We start from the raw sequence: 12,374 nt of genomic DNA, 5'->3' as shown, positions 1-12,374 counted from the left end.
AATTTCACCCACAATACAAGATTCGTTCTCATGGGAAAGTTAATAACTAGCTTGGACGAATTTGTAACGGCTCTTGTTGCACAGTTAGAAAGCCAGGAAATGTTTGAGAGGTAAGTGAATTTGTCTACCTTTTGCATGTTATTAGTCTTTATTCTTTGGTGCATAATTTAATCAAATAAAAATATTAGGTGCAATACTATCTATAGTATAAAGAATTAAGCTTAACTCTCTTTGAAAACCCTAGAGCAAGAAAAAATAAGATTGAGTAAGTATTTTTTTCATATTTATTCTTTATTTATTATTATAAAAGTAACTAAAATATAAAAATACAGATCTTTTTAAGTAATTTAAGACTAGATTAGGTAAAATAAGTAATAATAATAATATAATTAAAATGGTTCACGAGGCACGCATGCAAGCAGCTCGTGGGTAATGTAATTCGATATCATAACTTGAGCTGCACGTTTCCCTAGTGATTTACAACTTATAATGGTGCGGATAGTAGTTAGACATGGTTCAATAAAACAATAAAATTTAATTATAAATAGATGTATACTGTTATGAACTTAGAGCTACTTAGGATAAACAAATGTAGTTTCATGTTACATTCTAGAAAGAAAAAAAGAGTACTTTATATAGATATCCTACCAAAAACATTGGATATTTAAGAGTGAGAAAAAAATATGTAAAAAAAGTACAAAAGCAAATACATCACAAAAAAGTCTTCATTTTTTTTTTATCAAATCAGGTTGAAAAAACTATAACCAGTAGAAATCCTAAAACACGATCAATCAGGACAGTGTCAACAATGTCACCCTATCAAAGGCAAACTTTGAGATAAAATATGTCTAAGATGGTGCTTTTGCTGGTATTCTTACAGTTAGAATGAAAGCAGAGTGTGGGCAATTGTTAACTGAGTGTCATAAAGGCCATATAATGGCAAATCAGTCCCTGTAAAAGAAATCAATGAGTAATGAAATTGGCCAATGTGCAGCCTTTTCAAGAGAACTTCCTCCTTCCAATTCCTATGAAAACTAGATGGCCAAACAGCCAGAGAAGTCTTTATCTGGACAAGCTTCTTGTGATTTTGCTCACTCTAAATTAACTACCAGCTAGTGTGAAGCCTTGCTTTAATGACAGTCCTGAAGTCAACATAAGGGACAGATAAGGCTGTGACATTGCAAGATCAGATGACTTTATTGAGGTGTCAGCAAGTTCATTCCGGGATATTAAGGCCAATGATAAGAATAGAGATTATCTATTTGCAAAAAATATAAAACTATACTGAGGTATAAAAACACAATGTCAGGTAGGATGCTGTGGTAAAGACTGAAGCTTTGCAGTATACTGTAAAGAAAGTTGCAAACATCTGATGTAAAGTGGAAGCTCATAGGACTCAGTGTAAAAACTCTGGACCAGAAAAATGCAAAAAGCCCTCATGTAGAATGAAACTACTGATGATTTATAAGGTCCAACAACTTGAAGGCATAGTCCTCGGCTGAACCACAGACCAGAGATTCATAGTCCAGCTTTGATCAAATGATTGGTGTAATTAGGGCTTTAGGCCAAACCAATCAGTCATATACTTACATAAGATAGATGCTATAATGACAGATAGAATGAGACCTTACCAATATTCCAAGGCAAATCCAATTTTCATCTGTCTGGACATATTTACCATGAATTGTTTGATAAATATTAAAAATGGGCGTCCTGTACTCTACACTTCCAGGTAACACTAGCCCTACATCTTAAATTAAGGGGCAAACCAGTCTCTTACTGGAGGGAAGGCACCACCTTACAAAGTAAACTATCTGTATGAACTTCCACAGCTGCGTGAGACTGTTGAAGATAGGATGTGCTTCACTATAAGAACAGAAGGGAGGGGGATAATTCTGATACATGTGTGTGTGCGTAGACCACTGTAATGAGGCACAATCACTGAAACTGGACGAGGTATACTCTTCACCTAACTGAGGAATATGTAAGATATAAGGGCAGAAAATGAGATGAGCACATTCAAGTGGGAGAGAATGTGGCAGGAAAGTGATCCTAACCATAGAAATATATTGTAACTCAATCCCACAATGAGAAAGATGGGTAAACAAAAAATGTGCCCCTAGGTGTAGAGTAGCTAGGGTGCAGTGGACTACTAGGGAAGTCAACTACATCCAAAACATGCCTGTGAGGTACCATTATCCACATGAAGGAAGGATGAGGATGATACTATCCTCATCTCAAACCCAAGAACTGGGGGATTGAGAACCACTCCAATTCCTGGGTATAAAACGAGGATTAGTACTGATCTATTGATCTGGGAACTTGACATAAGGTATCAAAAGGATGTTTATTGCATGCAATCAATCCCCAAACTGTGAAATAGGCCAGGGCCATCCAAATGGCAATAACATTCTGATAAAAGACACAATGAGGGATAACCTAGGACAGGAATGGAACAATCTCATGTACCACCGCTGTGACCCACAACAGAGATGGAGGAAATCAAGGTAGGATATAGACAACCTGAAACCTGTGAGGATGTATGTTGAACAGTTCACCCTAGATCAAAAACATGCCTGCTGGGTATTGACATTCATGAGATGGTAGTAAGAGGGCTTCCAATTGAAGGAGTGAACTGCCTTCTGATGTCTCACTCCGTTGTCATTGGTTATTTGCAAATAGGAAGATATCACATCATCTATACCTGCAGAACACCAGTGCCCCAATCTGTTACTGAATCATTGTGTGGAACTCATTCAGCAGGGTGCCTCCATGGTCAACCACCCTAGTGGCTTGAAACTGGAAAGTGGCAAGGACCCCCATACTCCACTCAAAGAAACGAGGGTGACAATGTGGTGGAGAGTCCGGAGAAATGTCATCACCTTAGACAGTGCAATGGGCGACTACGAAACCTTATTTCGAAAAGCAGACCATACCAAGTTATTAACTCCAGGCATGGCAGGGATGGGCAGCAATCCCCTTCTGCTTTACCCATGCAGTCGATGGGTGGTATGGTCTGGGATGGGCATGTTTATGAAGCAAAATATCACAAAATCATGCACTTACAAGCAATCTTGTGAAACACTCCATCTCAACAGTAAGTGTGTGAAGCCATGTAAGATAAAGTGCGAGTCAAAATGACTGGACAGTACAGATTTCGAGTTAAAGAATACCTGGTCAGGCACCACTCACCACAGAGCACGATCCATGGGATAAAGAAATAGAGAAAGCCTCTGAAAAGAAAGTATAAATAAAAACTTACCAGTTAGAGTCGCAATGAAGTCTGAAGAATGGAAACAGGTGGTAGACAAAACCCCGAGGAAGAGTAAACCATGATATGAAAGAGATAGTGGGAGATGAACGTACTAGGTGTGGTCCATATGCCAGACTGCAGAATCTCCTCCACTGGACGATGAAGATGAGAAAAAAAGCAAAAAATGAGGTGTCAGATCTGATGGGAGGACACCTGGAACAAAGAGCCAGGTGAAAAATTCTGCCACACAAGCCACAGTAGGCCGGTCAGCGGGAAACCCCTAGTAGTAGACCAATGACAGAATACCTTCCACTTGTGTTGGTACACCTCTATGGAAGATGGATGGATGAAACCAGCTAACAAGGAAGTGACTCGACATATGAAACTGGATCTTCTTGCCAATGACTGGAAAAAAGCCTGGCGTGAAGATGCAGGACATATGACTGAAGTAGACTAAGAAGGTAGGGAGAAAGTGGAAGAGGAGCAGTTGCTGTAATTGTGGAAACCAAGGCTGAGCTGGCCAATAAGAAGCAATCAGGAGGACCAACAAGGATTGGAATTGATGAGAGAAATCACCCATTGAAGTAATCGGATGGGTGGGTACACATAAAGATACTTGTGTATCCAATCCTGGCTGAAGGCATCAACTACCAGAGCCTGGGGATGAGATACAGGTGACCAAAAGAGAGGTAACTAGTTGATGAGGCCAACAACAAAGGCATCCACGTGGGGAGAATCCCGCCGATGGCAGAGATCTCTGAAAATGAGGGAATCTAATGACCGCTCTATGGGAAATATCTGGTCGGGGCATGAAAGACGATCCATGACCAGATTAAAAGCACCTGCCACACGACACACAATAAGATGAATGTGATGTGCATGGGCCCAGTATAAGAGATCCAGTGTCCAAAAACAGAGATCTCTGGACCTAGTTCCCCCTTGATGGTTGGTATGTGCCACCACCATAGAACTGTCTGAATGAACCATAACCATACAATGTTGGGCAAAAAAAGGAAATGATACAATGCCCAACGTACCGTTAGAAATTTAAGAACATTGATATGCAAAGCACTTTTTTTCCACAGACCAATGGCCTCAAGCATCCTGGTGATTGACCAATTCCCACAATCCTTGAAGTGTTTGTGAAAAGACGTAGATCCGGATGCAGCGGAGGAAGCAGCATGCCTACCAACTTATGGGCTTTGTTCAACCACCAAAGCAGATTGTCTTGCAGGGAAAAAGGAATGGTAATGGGGATGGAAAGAGGATCCTGAGCAAGGTTCCATCAATTGTGAAGCGCCCACTGAAGGTATCACATATGAGTATGACCGAGGGGGGACTAGTGATGTCATTGATGACCACATCCCCAAGAGTGATAGAACCTCAAGAGCAGTAAGTAGCTGAGCTGAGAGGGCATGGCAAACCAACAGTTCCATTGAACAAAGTCATAAAGGAGATCGCTGGGCCCGACTGACATGAGTGTTGAAAAGACCCCCAAATGGACAATATATTGAGTGCGTCTGAGGAAGGACTTTTCCAGTTTGATCAACCAGCCCATCTGAGCCACCACATAAAAAAGCTGCCAAGTATGATTGACAGATTCCTGTTTGAAATGATCCAGTTGTTCATGTAATAATGAAATCGCAGCCCCAGAGCAAGAAGATGTCGATCAAAAGCTCAAACTACTCTGCAAAATACGTAAGGTGCTGAGGCAAGTCTGAAAAACACCCCAAGATTGGCAAACAGAAGATAAGGATGAGACAGAGGTGATATCAGTATATGGTGATAAGCGTTGGAGATATCCATTATGATCATCCACAAACCCAGAGAAAATGGCCATCTTAAGGTGAGAAAAGACACCTGGTGAACCAGGGTAGTGAAACAAAGAGATTGGGGCAAGATAAATCGATTACTGACCACCAATCCCCAGTTTTTTTGGATGGGAAGGATGGGGAACAGGTTCGATGGCCCTCTGCAAGAGCAATTCCCAAACTGCTTCTGACAGACATTGGCTGGTCACAGGAGGTGGGGAAAGAAACTGGTCAACGAATCCTTCTGACAGAACCTGAAGAACCCATTGATTGCCAATGAAGGAACACCAGCTGGTTGTGACGTGGTGTGAGTCATCAAGAAAAGTGTCAAGAAGAAGTACCCCGAGTAGAAGAGGCAGGTAAGGGCTGGGAAGGGGAAGGATGGGAAATGACAATTGGAGGCATATGAGGCTCTGACTGAGACAAATGGGCTACGATAATCATAAGGGTAGATTGTTGTTGAACTGATGTCACCCAAAGATCTAGAGTTTCTGGGACCATTATCAAAAATGTAATGCCTCAGAAATTGGGCCATACATAAATCCCTAAAATATGTCGAGTGTAAATGCACCCAAGCCAATACAGCATGATGACCTATAAGGTAAGGTCCCAACAACAAAGAAACCACGTATGTAATGCCAGAGACAAAGATGACATGCGGGCTAAAGTGGAGGAGAGAGGGGCAAAGGTATCTCCAGAAAACCCCAAAGGAGGTGCATGGAAGATACCCTAATAGATTTGTAAGGGTAAGACGCAACAAGAATATTGAGCATGGGTAAGACTGACAAATGATTCAGGAGCTGCCCCCAAGTATGCAATAAGGAACTTAGCAACTGCTGGTCAAAAATTGGATAGTCAACACAATGGTAGGAAACTGCGAACTGATCTGAAGTCCTGGGAGGGTGTAGCATGCTAATACCCTTGCTTAACTGTGAGGCAACGTGATCAGCATGAACCTGAATATCAGGTGAGGGAGGAAAAACCAAAAAGGGTTGGGAAGATTGTTCATGTAGTAAGTAAAGATGAGGTGCATAAGAAATAAGGGAAAGGGCTAAAACGTCACAACCCTGATATACAAAATCAATAAATACTGCATTAGGCCTAGTAGACTCATCGGGTTGGAAATAAGAGGGAACGGCAAAATCTGGAAGTGGAAAAGACAATTGAAGTCCTCATCAGCCTGCACAAGATTAGCCCATTCTGAAGGAGCCTGGGTGATGTCTGGGCACCCATGTAACATTCATTCACCCGGCATATAAAAGCAAATAAATCCATCATCGGGTCACCCACACATGAGGCCTGAGAAAAAACGCTGGTTGCTGGTGTAACCCTCGAAGTGGTAACGTTAACTTCAAAATTCATTGCACTGACAAATACTAATAGAAGAAACAGGCTGAATGAAAGCAAATTAATTTAAAAAACAACCACTTTGTGAGGAAACAAAGTCGAACGTGTAGCATTAAACCAATAAAATAGTACGTCTGAACAAAAGCGCTGCCAAATGAGAAGTGACAGTTCAGTACATGAGTGTAGAGGAAGTCACATGAGCATGTCATGCTCCTATTGATGAGGAAGTGATGCATGATGATTTGCATGAAAGACATGTTGGAATCTTGCAATTCCAATAGGGGGAAGCAGAAGGCTGAGGCATGTGTACAGAAAAAGTTTGCATATAGAGGGCAGCACTGAATGAGAATAGCTAATCTTGTAAGAGGATGCAAGTACCGTATTGGAATAAACATATTATTTCATGATATCTTCAACAAATTTCTGTATAAAGTTAATTACTGTAAAAGCAGGACTAATAAAATAATAAAAAATATGACTAGTTTTAGCTATAGGCCTACATCATGTGTTAGTTAGTTGAATACTTATTTCATTGATGGAAATAAAATTATTTTTCAAAACACATACAAAATTGAATATATGATATTTGATGAACAAACTTCATGTTCATAGAAAATTAAAAAATGTCAAAGCTTGCTATATGGAGTAGTTGTGTTAAAACTTTCCAAACATGCATGTTTCAAATTATGTTACACGTTATCATTATCAGAACAGGGATGGATACAAAATGTTCAAAGTGTTGGAGCCCAACTACACATCTACCAGTACTAGCTATAAAAGTATTTTACTTTCATTGTTTACTTTACATAAACTATACACTACTAATAACTTATGCAATAAAATTCATCAGTACAAACAACTAGAACAGTCATTATGAGTAACTTAGTTATATGTTTATTCCTAGTCACATGATTGCCCAGCTCTAGTAAATACATGCTATGGAGACAAATAATACTCTCATCAAACAAATATAGTAGAAAAACTGTAGCTACACCAAGTAAGTTCGATATCAGCCAGCTGATTAGCCAAAACCTTGTGTCTGCAACAGTCTGAAGTAATAGTGATGCTCCACCATAAGTCATTGTTCAGGTAAACTGTAAGATTGTTTTGTATTTTTATAAGACAATCCTTTATCATGGTAGCTAAGTTAAAATGTAGATAAAGTTTTGTTGCAAGAAAGTTTTGTGTAGTGGTAAACAAAAATTCACAATTTACTAATTAATCAAAGCCAAGTACTAAATCAATGTATATTTGTTCTTAAATGGATTGGTAATTTTCTGTATTTGTGTTATTAATGCAGTAAACAACATTATGTTTTTGTTTATGTGATATCTGCCTTTGTCTGCTTGTTTCTCAATATCTCAAGTAACTTTGATTTAGCCAAAGTTGGCACACTTCAGTGAAGAACAAAAACATATATAATGTAGTTTATTTGTGAAAACAAAAATTCGCTATTAATTTACAAACCAGTCCATTGAAAAATAATTAACTGTATTGGAATGGTCATGTTCTTCAAACCATTAATTTTTTTAAATTTATTATTGATGAAGAAGGGACTAACATCAAATTAATTATATTTTTTGATAGAAATTAGTCTGAAGAGGAAATGCAATTAAAAACTTTACTAAATAAAACAATATAACTTATAAGATTATTACACATTCAAATTATGAGCAACATTATAGATGTTTTGACATAGCATTTTAACATTATGTAGAGCATTATAGATAATTTAATAAAGAATTCTACTCATTTATATTCTCTACATTATAATTCATTTGGTACAAAATTCTACAATTTTAAACATTCACATTACAAACAACATTACAGCTGTTTTGCCACATAATTCTACAGATTCACATTATGTACATTATGGCTGATTTGACAGAGAAATCTATAATGTACATTACATCCATTGAACTAAACCTTCAAGTCAAAATAAAACACTTATCATTAAAATTTTCAAGCCTTCCATTAAACTCCTTTAAAAATATGGCATAGACCACATTTGAAAGCAACCTATTTTAAATTCAATAAGAAAAAAAAGAGCTGTCTTAGCTGAAAATGACACTTACCCTGCTAAAATTTTGTCTCCTAGTCCTACCACTCTGATAATTATATACAAAAAGAAAAGATGCATCAAGCCTATCAATTCCCTTAACACTATTTATCACTTCAATCAGATCCCCTATAACTCATATTTTCAAGAGAAAACAGTTTGAGAGATCTTAACCTGTTCTTCTTTAACAACCCTTTCACCTCAGGGATCATCCTAGTGTCCCTTTAGTGAAAATTTTCAATTAACCTTGTAGCTATCTAGTGAACCTTTTTCTACAATTCAATGTCCTTCCTAGGTAAGATACCAAAGACTGAGTACAATACTCTAAATGTGGCCTAACCAGTGATCTGTACAATGAAATTATAGCATCTTTATACTTGTACTCAATATTTCTGGAAACACAGTCTGTCACTAGCAGTATTACACTGTTTAAGAGACTGATCATCCAGAATGCCAAGATCTTCTTCTTTTATAATACTGTTAAGGTTATTCCCATCACAATACTCATAATTCAAATTATGATATCCCATATACATGACCTACCATTTATTATAACTAAAAGCCATCTGCTATTTATTTGCCAAACTCACCAATAAATCATTCTTTTGTAAATCAGTAGCATCCTCCTCACAGTCAGTAGTACCTAAAAACTTAATATATTCAGCTAACAGAAATAATTTATTGACCATTCCTTCATTTATGTCACCAATGTAAAGCAAAAGTTCTAACACTGTGTTCTGAGGTACCTCACTTGTGACATTAATCTAGGTTGACTCAACCCCATACATAATAACCCTTTGATTTCTTCCATCAAACCACATTTCTTATATAAAAAGGCCAACTTACTCCCCTTATCTACAGAGATAATGTTTAAAGAAATGTTTTCTCCAATTCTAGATACATAAATCCACAACAATAATCTCATGTATATAAACAGTAACCTCTTCAAACAAAGTCAAAAGATTGGTAAGGCAAGATTTCCCAAAGTGGAAGCATGTTCACTATCCAACTAAGTTTTATACTCTGTTAAATGACTTTTTCAAAGCATCTTTTATCAGGTTTCAAAAACGTTTCTCATCACTAATGTAAATAAGACAAATAGGCTTATATTTACTGGTACAAAAGAAGAGTAACATTAACTACTTTTGAATCTTCTGACACCTGCTCACTATTCAAGAGCTTACAAAAATATGATGGTTGATTAAACACAGAAATCTTTAACCCAAAATTCTATACATTCTCATTATGTAACATATGAAATGAAAAGTAACGAAAAAGTTACAAAGCAAGTGTAATTACTTCATGAAACCATTCCTTAGTTGATTACCAAACACAACAAATTGCCCAGCTATAACAAGAACCATCTACAGATCAGCAACCATGAATCCATGAACACAAAGTTAAGTGACAAAAGTCATCCACATGGTTCAGGCAACAGTACATAACATAAAAAAGATCTCTGCTGCAACAGCAACAAAACTCATGAACACAAACTGCTTTCCTAACATATCCATTCAACTGTTGCATACCATTAGGAACAGAAGAATGAAACAAGTATTCATGCTACTTCATTCAAAGACTATTAGTCAAATCACCAGATGCAGTGTCTACAGAGTTTGTGTGACTGAACTGCTGAAATGGGTGCTGGTAAATCATCATCACTGTGGTAAACTGGATGGATTATGGAAAGAATGTAGGATCTTGTTTTATACAGCCAATGAGGTTTTCATAAGTAGAAAGAGTATAGTAAGTTGTATGGAAATACCTGTGGACTTGCAATATTACTGCAGCAAGAAGAGCTGTACCAAATTTATTCACAATAATGTGGCAAACTTCTAGTCGCTTTCTTCAGCTTGTTACTACAAACATATCATTACTAATAAGACTCCACACAAACAAAAAGACACAATTACAGCTACATATTCTGTTTAATAACACAACTGTAAAAGATTTAATCTACAAATTACCTCACTTTTTTCTGATGCTCCATCAAACTTTTCCTGGTGGTCTTCTTTTGTTATACCAAACTTAAACACAGTATGTAGAGAACTTTCTTCCAAGGAATCACCTTCTCCTGTAGCTACAAGAACAAATAATAAATGTTTGTTTATAACAAACTCAGTATAACGTATACTAAATTATAATCAAAGTCCATATGACGTACACTATCCTACCAAAAGTCATGGGACGCAGGTAGTATGAATAAAACATGTCTTTATTCCAAGAAATTAAGAGCATTTTCACCAGACTTTGGCCATAATGATTGCTTCAGTGTGACTTGGAAGACTGTCTATTAATTTCTGGTAGAAAGTTGGTGGTATTGTGCTCCACTCCTCCTTTGAAGCATTAGTAAGCTCCACTACTGAAGAGGGCCATCTTGGCTTTGTCCTAATTCTGCATTCCAGTTCATCACAAAGATGTTCTATTGGGTTGAGGTCGAGGCTCTGTGCTGGCCACTGCAATGTTCCAATGTTATTCTTTTCAAACTATGCGTTCACAATCCTTGCTTCATGATATGGAGTGTTATCATGTTGGAAGGTGTATGGGCCGGTACCATAAAATTGCCACAATGTATGACATACAGAATCCATGCACTGCAACCAGTGAACATAGTTCATACCACGAGAAGTACCCCCAGACTATGATACAGCCATTTCCAAACTCCACTGTTGGGACAACACATTCAGATAATAAGCGTTTTCCAGGCATCCTTCATACCCAAACACATCAGACTAGAAGAACATGTAGTGTGACTCATTGCTCCACAGGACCAATTTCCTTTGATCCATGGTCCAGGTTCGGTGTGTCTTGCCCCATGCCAATCGACGGTGTGCATTTGTTTTTGTTATCAATGGCATGTGGGCTGCAGCTCTTATGTGAAAAATCATGGCAAGCAGCTACCAAAGTGTTGTGGAAACACTTATAGGATTGCCTGTGGCTGCTTGCATCTTCAAACACAGATTCTTTAGGGTCTGATGGTGAGATGAGGTAATTAGCCAAAACATTGTAAAATTGTCATAAAAGTAGCCTTTCCTGTAATACAAGTGATTTGGATAGAGTTGGTGAGACAGCAAGTGTAACAGTAGAAAGTGTTTTGTACTATATTGGTAATTCTCCAATTTCAAATATAGGGGCAATTCATGTAACCACTCATTTTGTAGCTTTTAAAATGCACTTATCAAAAATGTTCTTAGATGTAGTTATTAATTGCATATATATATATTTTCTTTTCCTTATGTAAGACCGTGTACAAGAAATGTTATTAAACTGCCCTCAAATCTCTTAAAAACATATTCCTTATGGAAAGAAAAAGGTAGCTACAAGTAAAAATCCAGGTTGGCTGACAAAGAGTATAAGAGACAAAATTAAAGAAAAGGATCATAAATTTAAGAAATTTAATTGACTGGTATGGCAGGAGATTTAGAAGATCAAGAAAGTTTGTGAAACAGGAAATTAGGACACCAAAAAGGATGTATAAATAAGGTTGGCTGAAAATGTAAAAATTTACAGTAAGGGTTTCTTTAAATACATTAAGGGTAAACAAAATGTTAGGATGGAGGTAGGACCCTTTAGGGATGATAAAGGAAGACTTGTATCTGATGATTATGAGATGGCTGGGTTATTAAATTTTGTTTTTTGGGGGGTTTACTAATCAAAATTTAAGCAGTATTACATAGCTTGAACAGTTGTTAGATGGAAACAAGATTGAACTATATGACTGCATTAACTCTGAGCTGGTAAAGAAAAAATTGGGAAGTTTAATGAATGATAAGGCTCCTGAGCCAGATAATACTTCCCCAAGGGTTTTGAAGGAGGTTGAAGATTGGATATGTGAGCCACTTATTACTAATATTTTTTGTCAATCCTTGAAAAGTGGACAGGTACCAGAGGATCAGAAGTTAGC

The 12,374-nt window shown here is 37.5% G+C and overlaps 1 long non-coding RNA gene and 1 pseudogene across 1 annotated transcript; one reads left to right on the top strand and one right to left on the bottom strand.

Moving 5' to 3' along the window:
• Positions 1 to 12,374, bottom strand: part of LOC106461910 — a 100,478-nt pseudogene that overhangs the window by 84,702 nt on the left and 3,402 nt on the right.
• On the top strand, positions 125 to 256 carry LOC111086386. The gene is made up of 2 exons (XR_002611104.1): positions 125 to 158; positions 189 to 256. It is a non-coding gene; the product is annotated as an uncharacterized LOC111086386 (long non-coding RNA).

This window comes from Limulus polyphemus, unplaced genomic scaffold (genome assembly GCF_000517525.1).
Source record: "Limulus polyphemus unplaced genomic scaffold, Limulus_polyphemus-2.1.2 Scaffold1057, whole genome shotgun sequence".
Lineage (NCBI taxonomy): Eukaryota > Metazoa > Arthropoda > Merostomata > Xiphosura > Limulidae > Limulus > Limulus polyphemus.
Note: the sequence above shows the minus strand (reverse complement) of the source record. Positions and strands in the feature narration are given on the sequence as shown.